General features: G+C 44.5%; 1 protein-coding gene across 4 annotated transcripts in view; it reads right to left on the bottom strand.

The window, feature by feature from the left end:
• The window catches only part of SPTBN1 (spectrin beta, non-erythrocytic 1), a 140,322-nt gene extending 117,006 nt beyond the window's left edge, over positions 1–23,316 (bottom strand). Inside the window, exons 1-2 of one of the 4 annotated variants that reach the window (XM_072035046.1) lie at positions 23,177–23,316; positions 20,885–21,051 (exon numbers count right to left, since the gene is read on the bottom strand). The gene's annotated coding sequence lies outside the window, so the exon portion shown is untranslated. Of the gene's footprint in view, positions 1–10,947; positions 11,085–16,064; positions 16,219–16,350; positions 16,528–20,884; positions 21,052–23,176 lie in introns of those variants that run through there. The other 3 variants (XM_027453223.3, XM_027453222.3, XM_038177473.2) reach the window with 3 other exon arrangements.
• Between the last annotated feature and the right edge of the window lie 3,817 nt (positions 23,317–27,133).

The following is a 27,133-nucleotide window of genomic DNA, read 5'->3' as shown; positions in this document are numbered from 1 at the left end:
AGTTAACAGTGTTGCAGTCATAAAAATTAAGTTACTTAGTGTAAAGGACACTGTTTTCACCCCTGAAACACACCTTTCCATTTGTCTGGCCACTCTGGGCTCACTTCTGTTTAGGCTGCATTGAGTAAAGCAGTATTTTACCAATATTTGTACTTCTAGAGAGCAAGCGAGGCGAGTTCAGAATGACTAAATGCCCTAGTGAAATACCCTTCAAAAGGACATTTCAAGGCAATCACACAGATTGCAGCAAGAAGTGGAGAGACAGACAAACTGCTTAGAAGCCAGGCCACGGGCAAGCAGGGCTGCAGTGCATGGTGTGCAGGAGCCCAGGAGGAGGCTTTGTTTTAAACACAGCGGTATTTCAGAGTATAATGGGCCTGCTCCTAAGCCTTTGCAAAGCAAGCCTAAAATTTATGGGTAGGCCTTCGATAACAGAGCACATACACTTGCCCACTCAATTATTTAGACTGTTTTTCTCACTATAATTGAATCGCTGCTCAGGAAACAAGAAACAGGAGCTGATTCTAAAATAAGCCTCCCAAGATCTGATTCAGGTTGCTAAACAGCTCGTGTTCAACAACAAAAAGTGAACACCGAAGCCAAGGCCCCTTAACCTGTCTAGATACTTTTCCCTTTTTGTATTCCAAAAGTCATCTAAAATATTCAGTGCTGCAGCAGCTTGGGCAAATACTGACCGCTACTTGCCTGTAGAGAACTTCAACCCCAACACTTTTTCAAGAAACATATAGAAATGAAGTCTATGAAGTCTACCTGAACAAAACTAGCTTAGACAAATGATGCTGAGGATGCCGAGCAAACAGCGAAGCTCGTACGTCATGGCAGGTGTTAGGATCTGTGACCGACAGAACTAGATTTCATCAAATATCGATGGAAATGCACGACCTGCAAACAGGAACTATCCAAAGCTGTTTGGCCAACTTCTTTCTCATGATAAATAAAATGTAGTACACACAAGAATAAAAATGAACTTCTCTGGAAGGCCAGTCCTGTGGTTACAGCCTATGGGACTGTGCCCACATAATAATGCCAGTGTCCAGAACGTCTTCAGTACGTTACTGAGCTAAAAAAGGCACTTAACTGCTCGCCCAAGTAAGCACTGAAATGGCAATAGAAGTTCCTATGTCTTTGTATTTAGAATGGTTAATAGGGCTCAAGTAAAGACATTATGAGGGGATCCAATGGTCTGCAGGTGGGTTCAGTCATACCTGCTGACACATTAGCTCTTCCTTCCAAAGACAAGCTACAAAATTCTACCTTGATTACTAAAGGAAGGATAATAAAATCCTTTCTGTATTCATTCATGTTCTAGCCAAGAAAGATACCTTTAGCATAAATGCAGGCAGAAGTATCAGATCTGAGAAATTTAATACAAATCAAATGGAAATAGACATGCTTAATTAATACTGGCTCCACTTGCATCAAGAGGTCATCCGGCCATCAGAAAAATCATTGACTATTTCAGAGATCCTGAAAAGCAACCAGAGGTTCCTGTAAGTCAGGACCACCTCGCACAGGCTGGATGTATGACCTGTCATGACATCCCTCCACTCTAACTAGCAAAGTTTTGTTCCCCGATGGTTCATTGTCTCAGTTTGATCAAGCCCATTTGGGTTTACAAGCTTTGGTTATGTGCTTTAGGTTCTTGTTCTGGAGAGCAAGTTTTGTGAGCATTTACTTGTGACCAGAGACGTGCTGGCTGTTGCTGCTATAGGTGAGAGAACACAGGACCTTCCAGCACCTCCTAAAGGAGGCAACTCCAAAGCCTCCTTGCTGGGGCAAGGAGGGAGAGTGTCAGCACCCTGCATGACTGTGATTCCCCTGGGATGCAGCCAGACAAGCTGACGATGCAGAGATTTATCATGCCATTTCACTTACTGCCAGCAGCCACTGTGACACCACATCGCCCCCTCCAAAATGGCATTTCCCCTGGGATAAATCTGGGACAAGCCCATTGGGACACACAAATAGTGTCAGAGACCAAGCTCATTCTAACTGAAACGACGTGTGCCAGCAGCCTCCAGCCAGGGAGCAGCCACCTCCGTGCCCCCGCAGCACAAGGTGATGGGGCAGGGCTGTTTGCTGCCTGCTGGGAGCCAGGCTGGGGCGAGCCCCGACACACTGGGGCACAATGCCGAGCCATGCTGCCACCAGCTGGCCCCTCTCTGCCTCAGTTTCCCATTTCCAGGTCAGGTCAGCAACACCTGGCACTCTGGCAAAGCCCAGCACACGGTGAATGCTCTGCCCAGCCGGCACGCCGTGGGGCTGTGGGGAGAGGTCCTGCTCCACTCTGCTCTCACAGGACTGCAGCCCGAAATGCCAAGCAACTGGGCTGACCGTCAGAGTGGCTTCCAACGCAGTGCAAATGGTTGAACAGCAGGTAGCTAGATAAAAAGATGATTGCCAGTCTCTTCCCTACACACTTCGGGTCCTGCACCTGGGGCACAACAACCCCAAGCAGAGCTACAGGCTGGGAGAGGAGTGGTTGGAGAGCTGCCAGGCAGAGAAGGACCTGGGAGTGATGGTGGACAGTCGGCTGAATATGAGCCAGCAGTGTGCTCAGGTGGCCAAGAAGGCCAACGGCATCCTGGCTTGTATCAGAAGCAGTGTGACCAGCAGGGCTAGGGAAGTGATCGTCCCCCTGTACTCGGCTCTGGTGAGGCCGCACCTCGAGTACTGTGTTCAGTTTTGGGCCCCTCGCTACAAGAAGGACATGGAGGTGCTCGAGAGAGTCCAGAGAAGGGCGACGAAGCTGGTGAGGGGCCTGGAGAACAAGTCCTACGAGGAGCAGCTGAGGGAGCTGGGGTTGTTGGAAAACAAACAGCTTAGAAAAGAGGAGGCTCAGGGGTGACCTTATTGCTCTCTAGAGGTACCTTAAAGGAGGCTGTAGCGAGGTGGGGGTTGGTCTGTTCTCCCACGTGCCTGGTGACAGGACGAGGGGGAATGGGCTAAAGTTGCACCAGGGGAGGTTTAGGTTGGATGTTAGGAAGAACTTCTTTACTGAGAGGGTTGTGAGGCATTGGAATGGGCTGCCCAGGGAAGTGGTGGAGTCACCATCCCTGGAGGTCTTTAAAAGACGTTTAGATGTAGAGCTCAGTGATATGGTTTAGTGGAGGACTGTTAGTGTTAGGTTAGAGGTTGGACCTGATGATCTTGAGGTCTCTTCCAACCTAAACAATTCTGTGATAAAAGCCAAGCTAGAAAATGGAACAGAAAAAGGATTTCTCTTCATTTGGAACTTCAAAAGCAATTAGAACAGTCCTCTCCTCACTCACCTACACCAAAAGGATTATATGGGTGAATTAGATTTTCTTGTACAGCAGATGACAATTCAACCATTCATTTTGACTAGATGATGTTTGTTGAAAGCCTTTCTTGACTCCATTTCCATGATGAAAGGTATGCATTGTTTGGTTCCCTTCCTTGCCTCATAGTATCATTAAGATGATATGCAAGCCATAAGACATTTTCCCCCCCATTAAAAACACAATGGTCTTTTCTGGTTGTTCCTTCTGTGCTTTCTCCTAGAGGAAATTCTCTTCTCCGATACATCTCTTGTTGACAGCAAGTTTAAGGAAGTTATTTTGCTGAAATGGTATTTTTATTACTAAATTTTACATTAGTTAATGTCCAGCAACATGGTAGAAGAAAAACTAAGCACCTTTCATTGGTACATTCTGAGGATGTCAGCACTCGCTGCACACATTGTTACTTGCCAAGCCCTTGATCTTCCTACCAAGCACAATCATTCAGATTGCACCCACTCTTGTCAGCGGCCTCCCAAAAGGCAATTAGTGGTTTGCTGCAATATTCAGTCCTCCTGCCATAACCAGCCAGCGATGAACCCACAGGCCCTAGTGAGGAAAGGCAGGGCTTACACTCCCTGCCACCCAACCAGCACCCCGTACAGCCTACGCCGCTGCTAGGCACCCGCTCGCACCCTAACTGCGCTCAGATTCTTGTCCTGATGAAGTTCTGTGAATGGGTATTTATTTTTTTTTTAAATTCATTCATTCCTCTCACGTTTCTTCTGGTCCATTATTTCCCCCTATTTGACTTTAGATAGTCTTCACTTTCTCTTGAGCCATTTTCTGCTTCTTGCTTTCTCCCACCCACTTGTATTTTCTGTTCAACAATAACAACAGATTAGACTTGAAGAAACAGGGGTGAAGAAGCCTTGGTTCAACTCCTACATAGCTCCAGCCTTGGGAGTGAACCTTTGACATGCTGAGTATTTAGCTTTTCTGGCAAGACTAATGAAATGTTTTCTCTATTAACAGCTACTTCAAGTGTTGTAGAGAAGGGCTGATGTTTAAATATTGTAATTGTGATAGCAACTGCAAAGGGAATTCCCTATTTTAAGCAATATGCTGACTTTACAGATGACTTACAATAATGGGACCATAACAGAGTGAGAGGCAATCACAGAAGAGACTATGACACAGTCAGTTTTGTGCGCAGGGCTTACCCTTCCCAGGTCATTTTGCATTCTGCATGGAGCTGGGGAGAAACCACCATGCAGCAAAGCATAAAATTAGTAACTACACCAGCTTCTCAACAGATCCAGCTGCTAGAACTGACCAGGTGTTACCTCGGGCTACAGCTAAAAAGAGGGCTTGGAGGCAGGCACACACTGCAGTGTGACTAACTGGGACAACAGCGCCTTTCTTCCTCATGCCTTAGCAGTCCTTGAAATTAAAAAAAATAAAAAAATAAAAACAACAACAACAAACAAACAATGACAACCACCCACAGCTAAAATTAACTATAGGCTTGTATAAAAATCCCCTCAGCCACATTTCTGGTTTATCTTTTTGTTTGGTTTGGGGTTTTTGGGGGTTTCTTTTAGGCTGGTTGGTTCCTTTCTGCTATGATACTCAAATTACAAAGCTTCCTCCCCCTTTTTGTTGACATTTTACAGACAGCCTGTAGTCTACATTCTGAAACCAGTAACTCAGGAAGAAGCCAGAAAAGTTTTTTGCTTGTGTGTATTTCCCCACCCACCTCCTGCAAAAGACACAACTTTAACAAAATGCTGTCAAACACGATGCTAAAGCTAATTATGCTATTGACCATTCAGATCAATCCCATTGTATTCCTGGAGCTTCCAGTAAGGGTAGGCTGCATGGCTATCAGACTGCCAGCATCAGCAACTCATGGTCAGGCCACAGAGGGAAATATCTCAGCGCTGACAGGCCAAGGGGAACTCTTCATTTCTGAAGAATTCAAACAGACCTGGGTCCACTAGCAACTATCTTGTAACCAGTGCTAGCCATCCTAACAGGAAAGCCACGCCATTTCCCCAAACAAGTCGCTTCTGGAAATTGGCTCAGAAGTCCTTACAAATGCCCGTAGAACGACCAAGAGGGCTGTGCCTGCTGCAGTGTCAGCACCACAGAAGCAGAACAGACTGTTAACACAATTATTTCACAGTGTTATTATTAAGAAGAGGCCACAACAAGTTTAGACTGGGTTTTAGCCTCTAAGCTCACACCTTTCGAAAGCAGTATTAGAAGCAGAGCATTTTTCAGCTGTAAGAGTTAACAGCAGCTATTTTGAACACCGATTCCTGCCAAGGAGGAGTTCAGATGCTTTCTTCTGCTGAGACCCCCCCATTTCTGTGGCTCAAAACACCACAACATGCAACTGGAACTCCAGTCAAAGCGCTGGAGCCTCCCAAACCCAGCGCGTGCCCCGATTTTTTCGTGGCACTTGCATCTGAAAGCATTAAGAACACGGTGACTTCAGTTTCAGCATGCACCCCTGCACCCCTCAGCACTTCCCAAAGGGGCTCCGTGCTACTGTGCCCTTCAGCTTGAATGCACAAAAAAGTCCAGCGCTCTGAAGAGAAATGCCAGCGTTCTCCAGGCTGTAGTTAATGAACACCGAAAACAAGATGGGCAGATTTTTAAAAGGAACGAGAATTTCTTGTTGCTAATAATAAAAATGGGAAGCTTTTTTGTAATTTTATCAACATATTCAAAGGAAGAAACAACATGCAAAACATTTCTGTCTACTACTATACACTAAGGTCAACTTAGAGAAAAAAACCTGCCAAGCCGGGCCCATGGACACAAGCTGCAGGGAGAAACACACAAGAACTACACCTAGTACCAACACGCACGTTCCCTCAAGACCTATTAAGTTTATACTGTTAGTGCTTCAGACCAGCGTGTGAACCACTGGGAGGCACAAAGGAAATTCAAAATGTGGCTTGTTATTATAGTAATAAGTGCATAATAATTATTTATACAAATTATACATGTAAGCATAATCGTAGTTTCAGGACAGTTAACCCACGGGTGAATCGCCCATCTATATAATCCCTTAATAACATGCTTGGAATGCAATTTGGTAATTCCCCTCTGATAAAGCAGTCATGCTGCCTGCATAGTGACCATTTTTCAGCATTCATTACCATCAAGAACTTGAGTCTCTTAAAACAGCAATGTTTTTGATCAATCCTCAGAACAGAGCATTACAAACACAAAGCTATGTTTTTCTTGTTTTATGGATTTGTATGCCCTCCTAGCCCTTATTAGAGCATAAAGTGATAGCGGAGCTACTAAAAATTAGAAAGGAGATGTACTTGTATCAGATATGCCTAAAACTTTTAATGGTATGAATGCTATAGGTGCCCATCTATTAGAATGCGCAAATTAATTTTGGGCCCAATGCTCTTCTATGCCTCTTTGGCGTCCTGCCACAGCTTATGACAAGCTGAAGTTAAAAATGACAACAGCCACGCTGCAGTGAAAGGCCCCCTGCACCAGGGGAACACGCTGCTCTGCAAACTTCCCCTAAAGCGATGTGGAGGGCTGCTGCCCCACGCCAGGAATGTGAGGAACTCTGTGACTCTCTGCACTCTCGCAGCTCACTGTGCCACAGCGATTCCAAGGGATTCACATTATTTTCTGCCTGTCGGCAACAGCTGTAGAAACATCTCTAAAATGGCTGGCGTGCCCTCCGCCAACTCAGTGCTCCTCCTATCGCTGGTATGGCCATGTGGCCCTCACCTGTCAGCTCTCCTTCAGCAACCCCATCATTAGGGCTCCGCAGCGTTCCACTTGTTTAGAAGATGATCCCAGTTAAAGCAATCGCACTTCTGGTTTACCTCAGCCTATCACCAATAAATACCTAAACAACATCTCCAGATCCTGCTATACCCCTACAGATTATCTAAATGCTGATCTTTGTTACACACACTCCAGCAGCATAATCTCACTCAGGATTTACTACCCAACTAGGATTACTTAGACCAGAAACACAGATAAGAGCTGTGTGTTCCTGTCACTCACACCTGACCAGAAAGAGGGTATCATCAGCCCTGACTCCTGGAGTTATTTACTGACACTTTGGTATTTTTTCATGCTTCTGACAATCCTTGTATTTCTAATGCGGTTCAGAAATTGAAATGAGCAATGCATCATGATCCCAGACATGTTCCTCTGCATATTTTATATGAAGATGATTTAAAACCTTGAGCTATAGACTGTGACGATGTAAATCAGCACAGCTTTACATGCTGGGATGGAGCTATGTAACTTGGCACAACTGAGGATCCAAATCCCTCATTTTTAAGCACAGCAGAGAAAGAAAAATCAAAGTATTACAAAAAGAACATTGGAGGTCTCTTGTCACCATGCAAAATGAAGAATGCAGGTTTCATTACTGATCTGGCAGAGAGTAACTTACCTGCAGTTACTGTACTATATGTCTGGGTCATAGATATTTATATCATTGTGATATACATGTATCTTTAATTTACCGTGAAGTCATCTTATTTCTGTTTGTCTAGCTTACAACAGAAATAGATCTCTAAAAATAACTTTCTTCCATCATCTTTCCGGTCTCCATGGCAGTTGAATGTATTATTACCCATTTTTCACATCTCTTATTTAAATCATGCAATTTCTGTAAATTTTTATGCCTGCTAATATGTAGAAATAATGAAAAGATATAAATGATTGAAAAGAAATCTCAGTGAAGCTCAAAATGGATTTTTTTTTTTAACTTTATTTACCTTTTTCACTTGCGTTTTATGCAAGCATCGCTCCTTGGAGCCAGCTCCTGACCAGCAATAAAGCTACTTTACACACTCCAGTGATGCAAAGCTTTAAAGCTGGCTTACAGGGCCAGCTGGGGTCAGGGAACCCCCCCATGGTGCAAAGCAGTGTATCTGGTACTCCCCATCCTCCCCCAAAACAACCCTTGGAGCATACCCTGTGCCCCACCTTGCCAGGATGGCAGCCTTCCTTTTCCAACACACTGCAAACCAGCACAACTTCGGCAGCCTTGCAGCTGCTGCTACACAAAGGGAGCCCCCAACCCTCAGAAGCCCAAGGGCTGCTCTGCTCTGAGCACAGGCCGTGCCAGCCCAGTACCTGGGGCCAGAGATTTCAGCTGCGGTACAGACATGAAGGCAGTCACATCTTGTGGTCTTCAAAAGCTAAACTGATCTCAGGCTTCCAGGGCAGATCAAAGGCTGCCGGGTGTTTTTCCACAAATGAGGTAATCCCTTTGCCTTTTTAAAAGCACAACACACGCTGCTTGTCCTAAAAACTGCCCACACTGGAAGGTCACAGCTTACAGTAGTGCACACTTCCTTTTCTGAATCTCGTTATTCCCTAACATTTCCACTTTTGTTTTTCCTTTTACCGAGCTCCTTGCCCGGGTCCCTGCAGCAATGCACTCGCACATGCAGGGAGCAGTCCTTTCAGTCCGTACTTCCCTGCAGCAGATTCCCAGCGGGCTGAACACAACCACCTGCTGACTCAGTGCATTACAGCCTTGCTGCGAATGACCAGCCCCGGCCCCCACACTTTCCTCACGTTATCCCATTTAGAAGCTAACTCACTCTCTTCCCGTAAGAAACTAATTTAGGCATCGTAGGTTTTAACTTTAAATGGCTTATGCCAACGACTAAAGCCGCACGATCAGATTCTTCCGTCGACAAATTTGACAAATGGATATAAGTCAAATTTGCTTATTTTTGCCCTTAAACAAAACCATATACGGTCTGCGGTGGTAAACCACCACTTTTAATATCCAAATTCTGATTGCTTGCACACTTCATCTCGTACCAAAACCCTGTTACCGACAGCCAGCTGAGGCATGTCTGAGGCCACTGCGCTGATCTCTCGCTGCCTTCACACTTCCAGACAGCTCAAGACAAATTTGAAGCTGCTGCTGCTAAGACACAAACTGCTCTCCTTTCTCATTTGGGTAACAGCTGAGTCCCTACGCCATGACTAAGGGGTTTGGGCTTCACTTCTACAGTTTTAATACAGCTTTTTCGTTCGCACCTGTATTCCTAGCCTGCCTTTGGTTAAAGGCTTGCGAGGGACCACAATGGCCCTAAGACACAAACAGAACATATATAACAAAAAAAATCCCCCCAAACCCTCAGTCTATAATCCATTTTTAGGAAAGAATTTGTGCTAAAATGAGGTAAGTGATAATTTTCCAGATCTCCTGTTATCCAGAGTACTATTTTAAGGAGAGTGTGACTGCATTCGCGCTTGTCGCATAGTCCTGCTTCCAATCTCCTGGCAGATCCCCAGCACATTCCGGCATTTAATGCACAGCACTTGTTGGGATGCAGGCCCACTTATCTCCCAGACACATTGACTAAGACTTTCCCACATAAAGTGGCCCACCCTTTACTAGCAAGAGGTCACTCAGTACAATCAGCCTTCAAATGAGAAAAACAATCAGGAAAAGCTTCTGTGATGCCAAAAACGTAGAAGGGAGTAAAACACAACAGGCTCCGTTGTTTGTTTTTATCAAAACTTAGGAGGCTGCAAGACAGATTTTCAACTGGTGCAAACCAGTCAACCAAAGTCAACCAGAATTATTATTTTTTAAAACAGATTTAGGATCTGGCCTCCTAAAGACATTCAAAATTGCAATAGAAAGTATGTTATTCTATAAGTAACATTTACAGTTATTTATTTATTCTCAATACATACAGACTCTACAGAATTTCTGAACGAGGAATACATGTACATGTTTTCTTAAGGGAAACTGCAGCATGGTAGTTCAAAACCTTTTTTTCCCAAGGAATCATCTCTCAGCCAGGCTGAACAAATGACCATTGAAATCTCAAGAGGTGTGGAACCTCTTTGAAAATTCAGGCTTCCTCCTACTGAACAACGGGCACCCCAAACTAGCGCATGCTGCCAAGCTCCCTTGCTTTCCCATTTTGTGTAACTGAAGTGGCAGAGTGGGAAATAAAATCCCTAGCATTCCTGACAGTGTTGGTATAGATGATATGCCATTAGCATCCTGGAGCCACGAGCTACCCACCAGTGCAAAGCTTTCTGTCTGCAGAGGCTGGCTATAGATTACCCTTAAACACTTTAATTAAATATTTGTTTACTAAGAGGAAAGTCAGTGAAGGCCCTTGGGAAGAAAATCTTGTAATTAGTTTAGACAGAAGTTAACATTTCCAAACTCAGATGCCCAAACTCAAACCTGTAGGTGTTAAAATAAACTTATCTCCAGTAGGGTAATTTAGATAGAGCAGGCAGCACCCTTTCTCTTCTAAGCTAAAAACTAGAGGAGCTACTTGCTGTAATTAGCTGGAGCATTTGTGGTGTCTAGGGGCTAAACGAAATTCATTTCATGAGTGGAAAAAATAAGCATTTGGTCATATTGCACAGAACTGAATTATCTGTTCTGCGTTACTGCAGTAACCACAAATGAGCTCCATTGTAAAGCAGGCTCCAGACCTTCCCAGCCAGCCAGCACTTCCAGCACCCTACGCCACAACATACACGGGCAGCTTTCTTGCTCTTTCTTACAGACACAAGGCTCCCTTTCATCATGTCACGGGAAGAACCAAAAGCAGGTCACTCCATGCCATTCTATAATAAATCAGCCAACAGAAAGACAAAATTAATTCAGGATCAGATAGCAGTAACTTACAATAGCCAAAAACGCAAGCAGATCCGAATCACTGCTTGACAGCAAGAAGTCTCCACAGCACCTTGTAGAAGACCTTGACCATGTACTTGGGACCAGAAGACAGGGAGCTGAATCCCACAGTGGAGGTGAAAGCCCTCCCAGAGGTGCCAGTTGGTCTGGCCTGGGAGAAATGTCTGCCCAATATCAAGTTCAGCAGTCGTGTAACCTTACAGCGCTGGGGCCAGGCTGCCACAGGGAGCCGCCGCGTCCCCTCTGAGCACCTCGCAGCAGCTCACTGCCACCAGCGCCTCCGAGCAAGTGCAAAGCTGAAAATGACGCCCTGCAAAGCCCCGGGCTGGGGCGGGGAGGGATGGGATGCGAGCTTTCCTGACCTTCGCAGGCATTCACCCCGAGTCCTGGATCACAAGGTGCTAGCGTGGCCATCATCTTAACATAATGTTGCATTTTAAGAAAGCTGAATGAAAACTTTCAAAGCCAGAATTAAAGCGTCTAATTCATAAGGAGTAAAGCTAGGCAGGATCACAGCCATTCAGCCACTTTCTGTAGTGGAACTGAACACACGAAGCATGAACACCTCATTTATTAAGTTGGCTACTTCCAATAGATTAACCTGTGTGTTATCCAATCATGTGGGCAATGAAGCAGTAAATAAAAATTCGTTTTGTTTGCAGTAGGTCTGCAAATCTTCATCTCTGATTACATCTTCCATCATATGATGACAGCCAAATTAAATCTTTTTAAATACATACGCAACTACAAATCTTCACAATCTATCAATATATCACATACAGCCCCTCCTATAGCCCATTTGCAGAGCCCACCCCTGACTGAAGCAGTCTCAGGGATGGCTCCACCCTCTCACAACCATGCTGAGTCATGATTCATAAAACCAAACCTGGTGGCTACTCTCACCATGTAACGGAGCTGTCGGTCAATTCCTATTCCTTTTTTTTTTTTATTGTTTTATTATTATTATTTATTTTTTCCCCGTTTTAAACAAGAACAAACAGACCATGACACTTTGAAAATTCTTTTTTGCATGTCTTATTCTATTTTGCACGTCCTATTGCAAGTGCACAGCCTCTGCAATTACTTGCAAAAGCATTCCTGTTTCATATTGTTAGACATATAGTAGCTCCAAGCAGTATGACTTTACCAGAGCAGAAATGTTTTCTTGTTATGTACAGCTGTGGATATGTGAGCAAGAACAGGAGACTCAATCCAAGAACATCTCTGAATACATTTCACAGATGAGAGGCCAATTGCTCAGCAGGTGTAGCTTCAGGATCTGGCCACTTCCTCCAAAGAAACGAACAGCATATGTTTTGAACTCCAGTAAAGAGAAAAGCTACTTAATTTGGAACATTTACCTGTGAACAGATTCAGAGCAGTATATTTTTAGATCTCTGAGCAGAGTATTAATGACACACCTCTCCTGTTCCAACGGCATGACTGGTATGGCCTGCTCGTCTATTCGTAGTCTCTAACAGGTGTGTGTTAGCATCTGCTGGCACAAGATTTTCATGCTGAGCGTCTCTTCTGTTTGGTTCTTGCTGCCCTCTTCATGCAAGAAGGTTGCTGAATAAATCAAACTGACACACCATTTCTTTTTGAAGTTCTAATGCTTAGCACACTCAAAAGATTGTGAAATAAAAATGACTGCACAACAGCATAACACGTTTCTCTAGTGGAAGCTGTGACACGTCAAAGAGATTCTTGATGCGTCTAAAAAATACCCTGCTTGAAAGAAATATGTGTACAAAAATATAAAGAGAAAAGCAAGAAAAAAGCAGAAAAGCATGAAAAAGGAATAACATCCTCAAGTTTTCATTGTTCAACATGAAAACGTTATTTCAGAGAAGAGGCAAAGAATGATGCTGAAAAACAATAGTTCCAGATACTCCTCAACCTTAATCTGTCCTTGGCCACACAAAGATGTTTCCATTCCTGAGCACAAAGGTTAGAGATGGGTGTTTATCTTTCCTTAATGACATATTTTTACTGCAAGTAGAAATAATGCTTGCAGATGCAAACTTACCCTCCCTTGCCATCTTTCTGAACTATAAAATGTGTTTTGAACTCAACCATCAAGCAAAGTTCTTCCCATGCAAAGCTAAGCTTTTTAATGAGAAATGGACAGTAAGACCTGTATCAGGAATTAAACAACAGATGAAAAAGAAATAAAGCTGGACATCCTAGGAAAAAAAGCTGACTGCTTAAATACACAGATTAATCTGTATCACTCTGTTAAAACTGTCAAATAAGATGGGATCTACTAAGCATAAATAAAAAGCCTTCCACGCAGTATCTCTGTAACCCTCTTTTCATTAGAGAAAGGCAAAGCCTTGAAAGGTCCAGCTGTAGTTGCTGCAACATTGTACTCACGTTCATTAGAAAAACAAATTCACAACAGATCATTTTAAGAGTAATAATAAAAATCTGACAAATGAAAACCACATGTGAAAAAAAAAAAAAAAACAGCACTGGGGAAATCAGCCTTCAACGCAGTCTCCTTGCAGAACACTGATTATACCTCGGTGCCATTTGACGGTACACACGTTTCAGCTCCAACACTTGCTTTACCAGGCAAGTGTTACTTGGTGATAACAATCAGACACGAGATGATTTCTAAGTCGTAAACACACAAGAAAGCCAGAGAGGACGACTAGATTTTCATGTTTTATATCTCTGGGCTAGATTCCCTCTGGTTTGACTTGGGCAAGTTGCCATGAGCTCATGCAGAGGTAAGGGACCAGTGTACTGGCAAACACCCCAGCTCCATCAGCTGGGAACGGGAGCAAGCCCACAGCGCTAGCTCGTGTTTCAGAAAAGCCCTATATGGCTCTGCACAGCTTCAGTCATGGAGCACCAGCCTGCTCTCATCCCAAGTTTCCACTGCATGGTGTGCATCACACACCACAGAAATTGACTTTCGTTGCTCTATTTCACAGCCTCTTCGTTTAACTGGCAGTCAAAAAGATCCAAGGTGCTGCTGCTGGCTCCTCACGCTGGTTCAGGCCATGCAGCTCCTACAGCCAGCACACGGCGGTTTGCAAAGGTTTTCCTAGAGATGTGAAAGAGCGAGCAGGAGGCCTCTGGTCAGAGATGCCAGCCTGGATTTGGAGCTGACTCATGGGTAATGGGCAATGATAAACTATTGTATTGGTTTTTAACGTGTGCCCACATCAGATGACTAAGGAATTTTGGTACCTATAGAGATTAACTGTCTAGATACCCTTTGCAATGAGCCTTAGACATCTGCATAAATAGGCCTCCTCATCCGCGTTTCACAAAATACGCCCCTGCGCTCCTCACAAGTGAAATGCATTGCTTATTTTACAAGTAATCCAACTATAAATATTAAATGCTGTAACTGATGCACATTAAAAATAAATCCATCCAATAAAGGAGGTTTAACCGATTAAATTTTATATGCATTGAAGGAAAAACAAAACATCTTTTATGAAATGGCTTGGTACGCCTACATAAAAGGGCTGTCCGAAAGATGGAGAGCAGCGTTCAGGTCTCCATACATGTAGCATGAGTGCTTTGCCCCCTGTCCGCTCCACTTGTGTGCAGGCAGAGTTCGGTAACACACAATAATCCCCAGAGCTGTAGGATTCATGCCACGACAGGGATGAAACAGCATCTGTAAAGCTTTTTGCCACAAAACTGCTGCAAGCTCCTATTTCACACAAAAATGCTGCATTCTGCTTTTTTTTTTTTTTTTTTATAATCATTTACCGCACTTAACCTGCATTACAGAAAAATGCAGAAGGGGCTACTCTCCTAAAACCTGCCCTCTGTTTTAGTACCAAGCTTATGCTACTGCATGAAGCGACAAAACATTCCCTACCCTTTTTATTTGTTCAGCGCTGGTTGTGTCACGTCAGGCAGCCAGCGAGCCCACCCGCTCCCCAGAGCCCTACAGCCACTGCTAAGTCATGCAGGCATCACAACAGCCATTGCTGCTTCACCGAGAAAGGGCTTCGTGGAGAACATCCAACGGCAATGGGCAATAACCCTGCTGCAGGAATTGCACCTAGCTGCCATCACGCTCCCCCTGGCTCGTTCTTTCTCCTGTGCCATTTGCACCTCCTCTCTCCCTCCAGAGGCTTCTGAGTACACGCAAGACAAGGTTTTCTGCAATGGCCTGAGGAGTCACAGCCTCCCCTGACGTCTTCACACGGCTGATATCTCTCTGAATAAATTACCTGACGCGACCGGCCTCTATAATCCTGCAGCTTGGGCGCATTGTTCCCCAAGACATCTTTCAGGACAATACATTCCCAGGGCTGAATGAGTAACAGTTATTTTTTTCTAAAGTAGCTACACAGTTCAGTGAGCAGGTTTCATAATATTTCTACCCTGTCAATAAGGGCCAAAGGCTGCACCGAATGCTCCAGATCTCGACCGTTTATGTTCGCTCCCTCTTACAGCAATCTTGCTTCTGATACCGAGCATTCAAGCATTAGGTTGTATACTTAAGGATGATGGTGTGTAGGTACGGTCTAGAAATACAAGTCCTTACCGTCTTTAAACACAAATGCCATTTTATAACCAAAAACATCGAAATTACAAATGGAATTGCTTGCTCTGTTTTTGGCTCATGCACTTGGCCAGTAGAAGAATCATTCTTGAAAGAGGGATGGCTAAATAAAAGGTCAGCCCCCGGTGCCATGAGCAAGGATTTTTCAGAGCTGCTGCAGCCCCACACGATCTAGCAGGAGCCTGCCATATTTATTTATTTATTTTTTTGTTCGAGCAGGCCTGTATCCATCACCCTGCAACGGCTGTCCGCGAAATAAGGAAATCGGGGCCGTGCATCATGCCCGCCGGCCGTGCCCTCACTGGAGGATGAAAGCGCGGAAGGGTGCTGCATGCAGGGGATGGGGATGGGGATGGGGATGGGGATGGGGATGGGGATGGGGATGGTCACAGCAGCTGAAGGTGAGCGGCACCGCGGGGGCATCGCCCCCACTGGCGCATACAAAGCCCCGCAGCCCTCCGGCCCCCGCCCCGCTGCCCTCCCGCCCGGGCCGGCGCCGGAGAGGAGAGGAGAGGAGAGGAGCCGCGGGTGTGTGTGCGGGAGGTGTGGGAGAGGAGCCCTACCCTACCTCGGCGGAGAGGGGTCCCCCGGCCAGCCCAGCCCGGCAGCAGCGGCGGCGCTCCCGCGGCGCTCCCGCGGCTCTCCGCACCGCGGCGGGGCGTGCGGCTGCGCGGCGGCACCGGGAGGGGAGGGAAAGGAGGGGAGGGGACGGCAGGGGCGGCGGCCGCGGCCCCCGGGGAGAGGCCGGGGCCTCCGCAGGGCGGAGCGGCGGAGGAGGAGGAGGAGGAGGAGGAGGAGGAGGAGGAGGCTGGGGGGGGCTGAGACTGCGGCGGTGCTGCGGGAGCCGGCCCTACCTGTGCGCGCTGCCCGGGCGGCGGCGGCTTCTCCCCGCTGGCTGCAGCGGGCGGCGGCTCCCGCAGCCCCCGGAGCTGCTGCGCTGCGCTGCGCCCCGCCGCGGGGAGGGGCGAGCCCGGGGCGGGGCGGCCGCTGCCGGCTGCGGGGGCTGGCGGCCGTGCTGGGGGTGCTGCTGGTGCTGGGGGTGCTGGTGCCGGGGGTCCCGCGGCCTCCCCGCGGCCCCTCGGTGCGGTGCGGCCCGGCCCTGCCCGGCCCTGCCCGCCTCCTGGCCCCGTGCGCTCGCCCCGCGCCCCTCCTCCCGTCACCTCCTCGCCCATCGCGCAGACAATGTTGGCTCGCCCCCAGCATCCATTTCCTCCGCTGCTGCTCCCCGCTGCCGGCAGCCCCGGGCAGCCCCAGCCCGAGCCGGCAGCACACCGCGCCCCTTCCCTTCCCTTCCCTTCCCTTCCCTTCCCTTCCCTTCCCTTCCCTTCCCTTCCCTTCCCTTCCCTTCCCTTCCCTTCCCTTCCCTTCCCTTCCCTTCCCTTCCCTTCCCTTCCCTTCCCTTCCCTTCCCACCACCAAGCAGGCCACCATCACCAGCTTATTTGTCACTCCGGTCTCTGCTCTGGACACCTTCCTTGGCTGTTCTTTGCCCCTTTCTTTTTGTCCAGCCCAGGCCTAGGACCCTGTCCCTCCTACCCAGGCAGTGCTCTCACCTGGGCTCTTGTCACCTGGCTTCCCAGCTGCAGCTACACCACTCCGGCATCCTTCACAGATCCAGCCTTGCCTGCCTGGACTCACTCCAAAGGCTGCTCCCAGTTCCTTCTCCTCACTTCCCAGCTCAGGCATGAACTGATGGGTCGCAATTTCATCTGTCCCTGCGCCTGCCCGGAGCCAGCATCAGCTCCCACCTTTGACTTGCCCATGTTCTGAGACAAGAAACCTCACGCCTTGACTCACTCGCAAGTCCTTCAAACTTGGAAAAAGCTCCCTACTCAGAAAGCTCCTTTCAAATGTTCTACCATCACGAGACCTACAAGAATTTTGACCACAGCTATGAGCTTGACGAGAACTGGTACTGCCATGTCTGTCATCTGTGGTGGTTGCTGTCCAACTCTTGGGATACAATGGAAACAAAACAGCTCAGGGACAGCCCCGTTCCCCTCCTTCTTTTCTTGCTCCTTTCTTGCACTGGTTCTGGTGGCCCACTGATCTCTCCTGGCTGTGGTAAAGCCAAATTCGGTGAGAAGAGGTTAGCTCTGCACCGACTCAGTGACCTGGCTGAGGAAGTCAGAGGAACCAGGGGGAGGAAGGGAGCAGGACTCCCTTTTAAGTAGCAGCAAACAGGTCAGCAACGTCAGCTTGTGTAGCTGCACCCTTAAATTATAAAACATCTAAAACAGGCTGCTTTGGTGTTCTTTACAACACCCTGAACCATCAGAGACCACGATCGAGGTTTCCAGGTAAATACGAGAAGATACTTGCTTCTATGTAATGCAAATGGTGATACTAAAAACGTAACATGAGTGAGCCTTCATTCACTTAACAACAATAATAATTCCAGCTGCAAACCCTTCTTAGCCATTACTGCAACAAAGGACAAGTGTCAATCGCTTCAAATACTTTGAAGAAGTTACACGCACAAAGAAAATATAAATAAATGAAAACAATTCTTCCAAGCCTTCCTGAATGCTGCCAGACAGTGGTACTGAAACAGGCTGGAATATCTGCAGGATTAATAGACAGCTCCCAATCAAAAGGTTCACTACATTTGGCCCAAGTAACATGAAAAATTCTGCTGTTTCTGAATTATGTGGACTGTACCTCATAATATTTTACAAAGCAGAATTTCCATTAGCCCATCAAGAGTTTTGCTCTTGGAAAAAGCTGTATAATTTGACTATGAGCAATTAACAAGTGCCTAAGTATATGTACTGTATCACATTTCAGGCTCAAAACGATAAAAACCAACAGATTTTTGATCCAGCACAATGTAGCTTTTACTTCAGCCATCACTAACAGGAATTCAGAGAACCCAATGATGTATGCATTATATATATAAATGTAAAATTATTCGCCCTGTAGGATGTTAAGAAACATCAGAAGAAAAATCATCTTTTACTCAACTATTAATATCTCTCACACAAGTAGGGAAGAAAAAAGATCGCAATAGATGGAAGTGAGCAAGAACATTCAGTGTATTTAAAGATTCTGTCTGTCTTAACCCACATAGCTCCAGGAAGGGTGGGCCATTGATTATCATGGAAATAACTGGGTAGAAATGAATGCATGAAGAAGCAGGAACCAGAATAGCAGGGGTATCATGGGCTCCAACCAGTTATCCCAGTTACTGACAGTCATTTCTTCATTTCAAGAAGGCCACATTTTGTAAAGAATGGGGCAGCTACGAATGTTTACCAGTGAAAGTCAAAATCAGCATCTCCGGGTTTGACAGAGAGGATGTAATTCCGATTTAAAAATGACAGCAAGTACTTGTCAGTATTTTCAGCATGAACTGTCAGCTTGCAGGGTTAGAATGCCAAAGCCTACAACTTTGTGACAATTAAGCTGGGGATACTTATCAGTTACAATACCAGCACTTTCTAATACAGCAAGTAAACCCAGTTAGACAACAAGCTGTTCACACTGATGGCCACATTCTGCTTCCTTTAATCAAACTGAAAGGAGTAGAATGAATGGCCATATTAGAAGCTGGTGTTAAATGAATTGGAAAGGGTCAGCAAAGCAATGTTATGCGAAGTTACTCCTTTTCTGCCCTTTACTCTGTAGTTAGCTTTGGTTTGAAAGCCTGAAGTTTTTATCCTCTCATACATTTTGTCCATGCAGCCACGGATGTCTTACAGTTGGAGAAATATTTGATCTTTTTCTCTTTTGAAAATCCACTACACCACTCAGTAATACTGTCAGACCCCGATCCCATGGAAATTTATCCATATGCATATTTACACCTCCGCCAAGAGGAAAACACTATGTAGGTGTGTAAAGGTAGAGACATTCCAAAATCTCCACATGATTATTTTAAAGTACGTTATAGTTTAAGTAACCTGGCAAAGTGCTCTAAACAAAATGAAAGCACCTGGAGTTTTGCTCTTTTCAGGATTTTGGGCATTTCATTTGTATCTCTGTGTGACCTGCAACTGCAGGAAGGTATTTCCAAACTGAAACAAAACACTGAGAGTACATATTAGAAAACAAAACAAAACAAAACAAAACAAAGCAAAAAAAAAAAAAAACAAAAAAAAAAACAAAAAAAAAAAACATAATTTTTAAGGCAATAGTAAAACTAGAAAAAAAATCTACTTGAGCATGGTAGCAATTTCCAGAAAGCCAGAAGAACTACACACAAAGAAGTGAATACTGCAATAAAAAACTTCCCGGGTATACCATTAAGCTGAAAAGCATGATGTTATTAACAAAGCGTTAACAAAGCGTTCCAGTTACACAGGTTCACAGTGTGACTGAGATGGGAGACATGTTATTCCCACAAGACACACCTCTTCTCCACCCATAATGCCCAGTTTTAAACACCCTCTGAGGCTCAAAGGCACAAACCTAGACTAGTGCTTTGTCTCATAGCAGACATGGCCAAGATCATGAAAGGAAAATGTAAGAAGGACAATAATCTGCCTAAAGGAAAAAATAAACTCTTAGCTTTGTCACTGTGTGCACAGCTTGTTTAGAAGCACGACATCTTCTCCATCATAACCATTTCCTCACAGTGCTGTTTCTTCTCATCAGCTTAGGAACACTCAGCTCTGTGCTACACCCTTACCTTCAGTAATATCTTGTAGCAATGCATGCCATGTGATCTGTTTACAAGTGCCTTTCTGTTTCCTGCCAGTCGCTGCAAAGAAGGATGAGTTAGACCCTCACCCCTCAGTTTCCCGTCCCTCTACAACCAGACAAGCCTGGAATTCCGCATCAGGAAACAACCATCCTTACAGGTCATCTCCATGCGTGGTATTCTGCAGTCGCCTAACCACAGGGTAAGAAAGATGTGCGTGACAGAGGCAGGGTCTCTACAGGTAGGACAAAGCTTTGATGAATGCTTAACATGAAAACAGCCAAACACCTGATTTTTGCCTATCGCTAGGAAACAGCACACTGACTAATACAGTAGCTTTGTCATGTCATATCCAGGCCTAAAACTCAGTTTTGCAAGAAGAAACCCCAAAACACCGGTACAACTCACAGCAATAACAGTGTGGCACATTTCATACTGCTTTTTTTTTCATACAGTTTCTAGGCAATGCTGCCCAAAACTATGCCTGGGCTGATTGGTATGAGTCAAAACTGTGCCAGAAAATGTGCCAACAATTGAACAGTCTGGATGATCGGGTACCAATGCTCAAACCCACACGCTGGGCCTGAACGGTTTACCGGTATGGACATTGCCAGCTTCTCCACTCCTCTGGAGTAGAGGATCCTTTAGCCGTTTTCTCTACCATGATCTCCCACTGAGCTTAGGGCCTACGTTGCCGTGTACCCAACATACCGACCCCTGGAATATGACTAAATGTACAGCACTTACAGAAGCCTCAGCCAGTTGCTGTCTCCTTCCCACGCCACCAGAGTCATCAGTGGAAATGCTGACAGTGTGAAGAAAAGGTGGCCTTCCTGCTCTCCGTGCCAGCATCACAGCAATCTGCAGCATCCGGGAGGAGTCCTGGCAGGAGTCCTTGTGCTGGGCCTGCAGCACTGGGGAGGGACAGGAAGCATTAGTGAGAACTGGGAGAGGCACGGGGCCAGCGTACCACAACATCCCTTGCAGACATTCCCATTGTGTTCAAGTCAGTACATTAAAAAACAAAATAAGTGTCTTGGGACCTACTTGCATGTCCTGCAGGCTCCACATGGCAGAAACCCCATCATGGAGAATGTCTGCAATTGCAGTCAAAGGTATGCCCGAAGCCGTGCAGACAGACACAAAGTAGGTTTACCCTGGCTGCTCACCACCAGTAATAGCTCAGCTGCAGCAGTGGGGGCCCAAGGGCAGATGCACAAAACGCCTTGGAAAGTGGAGTAATAATCATGTCACACACTTGAGCTGTGCCCTGCCAGGGCTACCCTGCTTCCAGTATTTAGCTAGCAAACGTACAGCTGTTACAGGGTTGCACGTACAAATTGGAGGCAAATATTTGACTGCCAACTAAGTTTCCTGAAAAAGTCAGACATTTAATAAGGAACATGTAATATGGAACACTTCTGAGCAGGTGTAAGTTTCTTGCCCTTTCAGAACATCTTTTGTGGTGCTGCAGTTTGAGGATTACTCCCATGCACTAGAAGGTGATCATGCAGCAAGGTTTCCTCTCAGTGTATCAAAAGAGAAATGGTGAGTTAAGCTGACCAAAAGCTTCAGCATCATTTAGCAGAGCTCTCTCTCTCACCTGCTCCCATGAACAACTCTAGAAATGTCTTGGCCTACAATATTTGCATTCTTAACTTTGAAATTTCAGCATTGAAGACCAAGAATGATGAGCTTAAGTGTTAACTCAATCAGTCTCTGTCTGGGGGGTAAGAATCACTTCTAGTGAGGTGATTCTGATTCAGGAAGAAGCTGGCAAAAAAAAAGTCAAAGACACTAAATACAGCAGATTTCAGTGGCTAAAGGCATGCACTGCCATTTCTACAACACTTGCCCTAAGCTATCCTTTCATAACAACTGAATTCCAAACTGCAGAAAAACATTGAAATATCTTAGAAGCCCAAAGTCTCATTTTCAAAATTGTCATCAGAATTTTGTCTCTGTGCAGGCAAATGGAATCCCCAATTCCTTCATCACTTTTGAAAGGGGAATTGATATACTGGATATGCAATATTTGCTAACTGGGAAGCCAGTCTATTGCTGAAATCAATTTTATTAACTCCCAACCAATGCCCAGTCACTCTTCCACAAACTGCCAGAAACGTTCACATCAGAACAAGGGAAGTATGAAACTGCAGTTTGGAAAATTCTGGCATAAAAGGAAAATGTATGCTCATCTATTTATAAACGAAGTCTGAAGTGATCATCCTATAAATAGTTACTTGCATGAAATCCAAAGTAGTGAATCTGGTAATTCACCTAAAGAAGTGAAACTGATAACTCATACATTCTTGCTCCTTATTCCAGAGCAGCATTTTTCATCAAAACATTGCTTCCACCCTATTACTGTGATATTTTAAAAATCTTTTTGAAACTTACTCCTATACACTTGAATTCAAGGTCCAAACACTTTTTTTATTTTTTTCACATGAGAAAAAATAAATATCTAAAGTTCTATTTAGAACTTTGTAGAAGGGATACGAAGCCAAGTCTTTCTCCTCTATGGCTGTACCTGACAAAATTTACTTAACCATTTTCACCATTTCCTTGAACAGTCACTGCTACAGGAGTATGTGTAGCAAACTGCCACAAACCCTACCAGCAGTTTGAGGGAAGACTTCCAACTCATTAACGCACTAGCTAAGGTAAGAAGTTTTAAAATCTGCTAATGTTCTGATAGCAATAGTTCATCCATGCCCCCAGGACCCACGCCATTCATTAGAAACTCCATCACAAAGTAGAACTAGTGTATGACTGAGTGGGATGTTGACTTGCAGAATTAAACTTCAATTGCAGGCTCTTTTTCTTTGGCTCTTTCGTTGGCTCTTACTCCCAATTCTTATCTTCTTCATAGATAGCCAGAGGTCACAATGCTTTATTCCTGTCTTTCAAGGTGTATGATACTATCAAAACTGCCAAAGTCTAAGACAATTTAGAAGGCTATTGTTTAATATATTCATCCTCTAGAAACAAAAACAAAAACCAGAAGAAAAAAAAAGAAAACAAAACAAAACTTACTCAGTAGGTGAAGCTTCTTGCATACTTCCCCTCCAGGAACTCTGTCTCTTGGAAGACTTTATTTCCAGTTAACTGAGTATTCACCTTATCTTCCAAGGTTATGTGTTGGTTTTTGTTTGTTTGTTTTCCAGGCTATTGTTAGAAGCTGTTGATATAAGTGAGAAAATGTTAATAAGATTGGATCAACTGCATGTCAAAAGTTATGCACCACTTTTTGTCCCTCTGAGCAGTAGCTCTACAAGCACGCTCTCAGCACACCTGTTCTTACTCATCTGGAAAACACCTTGTTGTTCTCTAGTCCTGGATAAGAATCAGTGCCAAACCCACACGGAATCCTTTAGAGAAAAACCGAGGTTTGGATTTGATGAAAAAATCCAAAGGTCTCCTGATTTTGCAGGCAATCCAGTTTCTTATAAAAGTCTTTTAATCTTGTGAAGAAAACAAAATGTCTATTAGGAAAACTTGAAAAGTGGGACAGGTGATGGGAGGAAGACACCCTACACATCCAAGACCGGCTATAATGTTTTTGCCAACCCCTGAGCATTTTTAAAGCTTTTTGTGTTACCAATAGAAGATGTCGGCTTGAAAACAGGTGACAGCACAATGTTTTTCTCCGTACACAGATGAACTTTTTTAAGCAGCCGACAGACCAGAATTTGATTTTATCTGCTTTCACACTCAAGATATCACAAAGCACTTTACAAATCAATGCATTGCAGTGGTTCGATTATCTCTAGCAAATGGAAGCCTAGAATAGAAAAATGGCATTTATATATGACAAGAGTCTGATGCCAGAATTTCAAGATTAAATATACAGGGTGATAAAGCTTAGTGATTGCAGTTTACCCCAAAATACCTGAAACTCACTAGAAAACTTATGTAGTTATTCAAAATGCATATTGCTATGACAAGGGCCTGAATTCACAATCCTTGGATCCATCTCAGGAGATTTTAAGCATGCAAGAATGGTTAGATCCAGCGGCTAGGTATGATGTTGAACACAACACAAAGCTGTGGGTCTTATAACGCATGCTTTGGTGGTGCAAGGAACTGTAACTTATGCAATTCAAACAAAAAGAATCTCTAAAAAATATACCAAGCCAGATAGTCTTTTGAAAAATGTGCATACACATATAGTGTACAGCCTTCTTAGCAGAGTCCCATAACAAGGTTGAGTAACTACCCGGCCTTGCTCCTAGCACAGAGACTCTTGGCAACCATTTTAAACTCAGTCCCACTGGGGGATACGAGGCAGCTCCACTGCTTTAGTGATGTAACTCAGATCAGAATCCGACCAAACATTTTCAGAGAAAATAAATGGGGGGATACCACATTATATTATGGTTCTTCCTCAACCTTATAAACATTGCTGAACACTACAGAAACAAACAGTAGCTATGTTTAAACTGGAGGAAGTTGTAGCTTGTCAGGATACAATTGTGTAAATAATTTAAAAATTCAGCCGGTACGTACAGCATGTCTTCTCACAAAGGAAAATAACGGAATGGAAAATTCTTTGTTCCCACCGTGTGCAAAAAGTCAGTCTAGTGTCTGTGACACACAGGCCCGAGCTAATGACTGTTGACATTTTCTTCCCAGAGGTTTGGATCAGGCCCATGGTGAAAACAGAGAAAGTGATCTATAGCTTTCCAATTAAGATGAAAGAATTCAGTGTGCACTTTTCACTTGGAATATAAATCTCTATACACAGCAGTTACGTTTTTATAACATACAAAATGAAAGAAAAAACAAAGGTTAAATGTAATGACAAAGGAAAACAACATAAAAACACAGTCATTTTGTGTAGTCTTCGGTTATTTTGTCTTTTGTTTTAAAATGAGAGATTCACAGGGACCTAAAGAAAAATAAAATAAAATAAAATAAAATAAAATAAAATAAAATAAAATAAAATAAAATAAAATAAAATAAAATAAAATAAAATAAAATAAAATAAAATAAAACCGGTGGCACTAGTGGTAACTTTACACACACTTGAATGAGTGTGTGTAAATGAGTGTTTCTACTTCTGCTAAAGTAGAAACCTTGGATTTTTTTTACTCTCATGAATACAGTGGAAGTCAACGATAAAAATAAGCATCAAAGAACTCTTTTTGTACCTGTGTTTTGTTTCTAAAGACCTTACACTAAAAATCATAGCTAGGTCTAAACAACTAACAGGTCTTGGGAAGGGCAATAGATTTCACAGCTTTTCACCCTTCAGATTCTAATCTAGCAAAGTCAGGAGAGGGGTATTTCCTCTAGCCTACACTTTTTATGGCCACAGACCACTTCCCACCAGCCATATGCTCGTAATACACTACAATCACTGACAGTAACTAATACACATGTGAGTGGTCCCAGCAGGGAGACCAGGGAATGAACAAGCTGCTTGTTCCAGCAGCAATACCCTGAGAGCCAGACTAAGGCATATTAATAAAAGCAGGCAGGAAAATAAAAAGTGAAAAAAATATTTGGGTACTCCCTGATGCCTCACAGGCCAGACAGGCCCTGCTAGTTAAGCTCTGTTATCATGGCCCTTCGGCTGATGAAACAATCTGACCCACAACACTACATATTTGTCTTGTAGGACCAGAATATGTTTTCGGGGAAGCTAAAACAGAATTTCTTGTACCTCATATAATGCTGGTCATTAGTCCTTTAAGATGCATTTCTTCCTCAACATCTGGAGGAAAAATTAAAGAAAAGAGAGAGAGAGATTCTCATGCTCTAATTATAGCTTCAGCTGCGATTTTGCCATGAGACATAAACCAGCGATGACGCTGTGGTTTGCTGCTGCCTCCCAGGCTCTCCTGTTGCCTCACAAGGGGACATAATCTTCATAAGGTTTGTTTCCTAGGTGGTCTACACCCTTCCAGGGCAAAACAAGGCTACTATAGGAAGCACTTTGGGATAAGCGATTCCCTCCCAGGCCCCACTTTGCCTTGTTTCTTCTCTACCTTGCACTAGAGTGGCCTCCCAAATCTACATTTCTTTTCTGATATGCTCCATGCAGTCCAGAAATATAATGCAAATGACTAAATTCTTGCTGTAATCTGGCCCTCAGCTCTCAGAAAAAAAAAAAAAAAATCAGTCTTATAATAAAGGGGACAGCTTAAGCTGACATAATACAGATTCACTGTTTAATGACCAGGGACTCTCTTTTGCCATCTATAGCTTGCGGTTCCCACCTCTGCTAGGCCAAGCAGTCAAGAGGGTCTGACAATACTGGTAGTGATGGCAATAATTAATTTATTCCTCATTTAGCACTCACAACTAGCCTGCTCTGTTCATCCTTGGAGTTCTGCTCTCATTTCATCTGATTTTTTGTTTGTTTGTTTGTTTTGTTGTTGTTTGCTTGTTTGTTTTACATGCTTTAGTGCTCCTACAGTAGCTCCTACTTGTTGACTTATAACCCTGAACTGCTTAACACAGGAAAGCAGGCTGGATGGTTCCCTACTTGGAACAGTTGTTCCCTAAAAGCCTAAGATGGGAACAAGTTCCAGATTCAGAAACATTCTTAAAAGGATGAGAAATATTTCTAAATATTCTTGGTCCAGATGAGTCCCTATGGATAAATCATCCGTGTGTATCCATGCACAGAAGCTGGACAGCTGAAGAAGTGCAGGGCATGACGGATATAACTGGGAGCAAGATGAACAAGGCAAAGTATCGCTGCACTCTGCAGAGCATTCCCACATCGCAGCGAGTGCCCAGGGACAGCTGCTCAGACAGCAACAAGCACAGTGCTGCAGCTGTGCAAGGGAAGGGTCATTTCGTCAGCCAACAGCAAGGGCTGGAGGCTCACAAAGCCGCAGACCCTATGGTTGCGCCACAGTTCACCATAAAGCACTGGTGCCCCTTCCAGCAGAGTCAGTGCTGCACATATTGCAAGGTCTTTGGCAGAACATTTCAAGATGTTTTCAGAGACTGACTTAAAAAATGGCTCTCTCCTTCTGT

This window comes from Anas platyrhynchos, chromosome 3 (assembly GCF_047663525.1).
Source record: "Anas platyrhynchos isolate ZD024472 breed Pekin duck chromosome 3, IASCAAS_PekinDuck_T2T, whole genome shotgun sequence".
In the NCBI taxonomy this organism is placed as follows: Eukaryota; Metazoa; Chordata; class Aves; order Anseriformes; family Anatidae; genus Anas; species Anas platyrhynchos.
This window is presented reverse-complemented; position numbering and strand designations above follow the sequence as displayed.